This window comes from Micrasema longulum, unplaced genomic scaffold, assembly GCF_059751315.1.
Source record: "Micrasema longulum isolate JH-2025_06_02 unplaced genomic scaffold, ASM5975131v1 h1tg000507l, whole genome shotgun sequence".
Lineage (NCBI taxonomy): Eukaryota > Metazoa > Arthropoda > Insecta > Trichoptera > Brachycentridae > Micrasema > Micrasema longulum.
Window position 1 is genome coordinate 600,509 of NW_028277704.1, and position 4,769 is coordinate 605,277.

Consider the following 4,769-nt stretch of genomic DNA (forward strand, 5'->3'; position numbering starts at 1 on the left):
GGCAAATTTTCCCGCTTCGGGAAGCCGAAATAATGATTTGTTCTGAGGACTTGAACCAGTTTAGTCTCGAGGTATATCAAAATGGTCTTAACGCTTAAACTGGTGCTTATTTTGATGAAGCTGACTTGCCTTTTTCATATCGTAGTCTAAAATTTAAAAATGTACCTTTCACTGAACAATGGTTCGATGGCCAAAACCCGCACAAAAATACAGCTAGAAATTGAGCAACATTTGTTTTAAAAAAAAACTTTAGTTTTCATATAGATGGTTTTGAGGAATTAAATTTAATTAGAGGAGAAGACGAAATCGGGTTGTTGTCCCGTGGGTAGTGTTGCGGACTCACGGATCAGAAGTCCTATGTTCGAATTTTACTCTACCTCAACTTGATTCCCATTTTCTAATAGTGAATATTTTACTAAATGTTATTAAATATAGAAGACATTAACGAACATCAATAATCAATTTAACATTCTCCAAAAACCAAATTACACGGATATCTTCATTGATAACTCATCCAACCACCCTACTTCCCAAAAACATTCCGCATTCCATTCAATGTTACGTCGTTTAATAAATGTTCCTCTTTCTAAACTTAACTTCGGAAATGAATTAAAATTTTTAAAAAATATGCTTTTAATAATTGATTTAATAAATACCCTTTTAAATAAAAGAGAGTTGATACCGTACGCGATCTGGGTGTTATTCTTGATAGCAAACTTACATTTGAGAATCACTTCGATGACATACTGACCCGTGCACATAGAAACCTTGGTTTTGTACTTCGTACATGTCAGGTATTTAAAGATATCGCGTGTATTAAAATGGTCCACTTTGCTCATGTTCGCAGTTTGCTCGAGTATGCCTCTTCTGTTTGGTCTCCACAATATGTCACACATAAAGAAAAGTTTGAGAAAATTCAATGGACATTTCTTAGACATCTTAACTGGAGATGCAGGTATACCGATCTCAATTATATGTCTTCCTGCAAAAAACACCACTTGCTTACTTTAGAAGATCGCCGTCTACTGTTGGACATGGGGGTGCTTCATGACATACTCAGTGGACGCCTTGATAGTCCGGCTCTTTTGTCAGAGTTATCATTAAATGTCCCCGGCTACCGCACCCGTCACACGTCGAGCTCTCTATTTCATGTGCCAGCAGTTCGTACGAACTATGCCCAGAACTCTCCACTTATACGTTTTGCTAGTGAATATAATTTGAACTTTCCCCTTATTGATCCATTTGATTGTAAAAAAATAACATTTAAAATGCGCGTCTTAAAACATTCTTTTTTGTCTTATACTTAGTTTCAATAATAAAGTTTTATTTTATTTTATTAAATTTTATCTCTATTTCTTAATATTTTATATATATTTATATTTTCGATACCTGACACCCTCTTTCCAATATAACACCCACACACCCACCCTCTCACTCACTTACACTCACACAAACACACTAGTATGTATTGTACGTGTATTTAATGTATTTCTGTGGATATCTGTCATTGGTTTTATTCTCTGTATATGTTATTTGTTATATTTGTATTACATGTATTACTGTTGATATCCCCAATAAATAAAAAAAAAAAATAGAAAACTGATGAAAAAATCAGTCAAACAATTTTTATATCCTGTCGATAGTAAATAAGAGAAGAATTCTTTATGTAAATACTATATCCACAAATGTATCCAAATTTTTACCAAATAATATCGAACCTCCTTTTTATACAAATAACAATGTTGGTAAACTATTGCTTAATAATAAAAAATAAAATAGTTTATTAAATAATTCAGGCGTTTACCAATTTAAAGGCGATTCTTGTCCTTCAGTTTACGTTGGAAGAACTTCAAGAAATTTTGATATTCGTGTTAAAGAACATATGAGGTGTCTCTGAAATAATAATTTCTCTGAATTTGCAAATCACCTAATCAATTTAAATCATGACAAAAAAAAGGAGTTAAAAGCTTACATACAAATAATAAAGGATGAAAAGTAAATAACATGGAAATATTTCACATTAGGAAAGCTTTAAAAAATAATGTTCCTTTGATCAATAATCAAACAAACTTCCAATATAGTCCTTTATACGATGTCCCACAGAAATGGTTACCCTATTAAACCTTTTAAGCTTATCCCTCCCTCCATCTCCTCTACTTTTTTCATTTATTCTCAAACAACAGAATATTTTCATATTTAATCAGTGCATGTTTGTCCTAATCAGTGCATCTGCCTATTAAAATGCATATCGTGTTGGTTTTATATTTTTGTGCAACAACTATGATGAAGGTGTATAGTGGGTTTTGCATGTTGGTTTAATTGGTGTTTTGACGAAGAGACGGGTACGTGTTGAAACCGATAGACATAGAAATATCGGTAAGTGGTTAAATACAAATATTTAATTACATTTAGTAAAATGTTTGACTACAAAGTTAATGCTTTAAATATAATTAATAGTGAATATTTAATCATATTTACAACGCGTTAAAAAAGGCCTCAAAATCTAAATATGTGGGTTAGTAATAAAAACGCCAATATTTCCTTTTTTTAAAAAAAGATAGGGTAACAGCGGGAAGGAAAGAAGGAGGGAAAAGGAAATACCGAAATATTTAGATAGGGACATTTCAATCGTGATTAAAATGTGAATCAAGAAGGCGTGTCTCTTACATTAGTAAATAGATTATTCCCCTAATCGAGCAGCTACTACTGTGAAAGAGGAAGAAAAAAACAGAAGTGAATGGATATTGAAAGGGTTCTTTCGTTACTTGAACGAAAGCATAACCCATGTCGTGATAAAGATTGGAAGATCTCTCTCAGATAAGCAGGCAAAGTGGGATTATTAAAAATAATGCACATCGTGTACTGCAAATTTTAATTTATTGTATTCAATATAAAACGATGACTTGATTCATCAGTCGTCGATCTTTATTTCAGATGAAATCATTGCACGCGTGTGTATCATCGATCAATGGCCTACGAACCACACATAGCTATCGAGTCAAAAGCACTCGTCCAGGACTGTGGTTCTTTTTCAAAACGGTATTCTTAATCCGCCCGAACACAGACAAAATATGTATTATAACTAGATGCAGATATGAAAATAAATCTGTGCTTAAAATTTGAAGCTTTTCATGCTTCTATTTCTGATGCTGTAATAGTTCTTTATTTTTCTGTCTGTAAGTGACAGACTAGACTGGAGATTTATTTATCATCGCCAATTTAATATCCGGTTAGTTAAGTTTGCTCGCTTCTGATAATATTTCAGTTTCCTATTAATTTTCCTGTTTGCTGAATCTGCAGTAGAGGTGTTTAAATTAAAGAAAATATGTTTTGTATTTAATTTCTGGAGGATGCCGATGTTTTCAAGCAGTTAAAAGTTTAATGTACAAAGTATTATAAACAATATTTTTGGTATGCCCAAATGTTTTTAGACAAGGCTGGATTTCACTCCCCGGAGAAAGGAAAACATATTTGAAAAAGGAATATAGAAGTTTCGCGTTATTTTTATTATTATTACGAAGAGATTAAGGATGCTGGATCTATTGCATCATTTCGAGGAATGGCGATGATTTTTGTTAAAAACAAACAAACATATAGGTAGACAGAATGTTATCAAAAATCTTCTGGATTTTATAAGGTTTTATTTTTGAAATTATTTTTGCTTAAATATTATTTATAAGTTAAGGTATAAACATTTTCAAGCGTTGCCTAGTAAGCATAAAAAAAAGTTAGAAAAAATAACATTTTTTGGCGTTGCCTAGTATGTGTAGAAATAATTCAATTAGATGAATCTCACCCGCATAAATAAAGGTTTCAGATCTTTCACAAACATCAACAGATGAAAGAATATAGATGTTCAAATGTGGGCAGAATAGTGAATGTTACACAGTTTGTAAAGTGGCCACTTAAACCAGCCATTAACAGGTCATAAGCCCTGTAGATGCCTAGACTTCTGTATTACCTTCTCTTAAATGTTTTTCATCTCTGTTGTTATATTTATGTTAGTATAGCTAGATGTTCAAATTTTATTTGTACAACTATATGGTTTTTAGATAAAAAATTTACACGTTCAATTTACAGGGTTTGTGACATGTCATTCAGTTCAGTGCTTAAAATCAGCGTTTATTTTTGTAAATAATTCAATATGTTCTTTTATGAAAACAGTAAAAAAGGGTACAATTTTTTCAAAATTTAATCATAATTAAATTCTTAGCAATTATATTAGATAATAGTGGCCTAACTCAAAAACTTAGCGTAAATTTACGCCTAGGTATAGTGGTAAAATCCGGATGGGAATACCATCCTTATTATTTTGCAGGAGCGAACTGTGTATACACGCGATTATGTGCAGCTTACCATTATATTTGACTATGCATAATTATGTTTTACGGTTATTTTATTTACAGAAAAACAAACAAAAATTGCCACTATTTGTATTTTTCTCAAAGTATATATAAATATATTAATAAAGCGCGCCCAGCGTCAAATAAACCAAGAAACTAGCCGATTACTCCTGCTTATTTCTTCATTCAAATAAGTGTACCCTATTTCAAACATCTTAAACCCAGTGCTGGGATTTTGCTCCTATGGTAAACTTGCAGATTACATAAATTCTTTGAAGATTCTCGATTTGAAAAACAGTTTTTCAAACACTATTTCTTAAGGAGTACTTTTCTGTGAGATGATACTTTTGACATATGACTCGCAACACACGTGACGCTCGACGCGGCCGTTTTTAGCATTATTCATTTCTATAACAAATCAGCCGC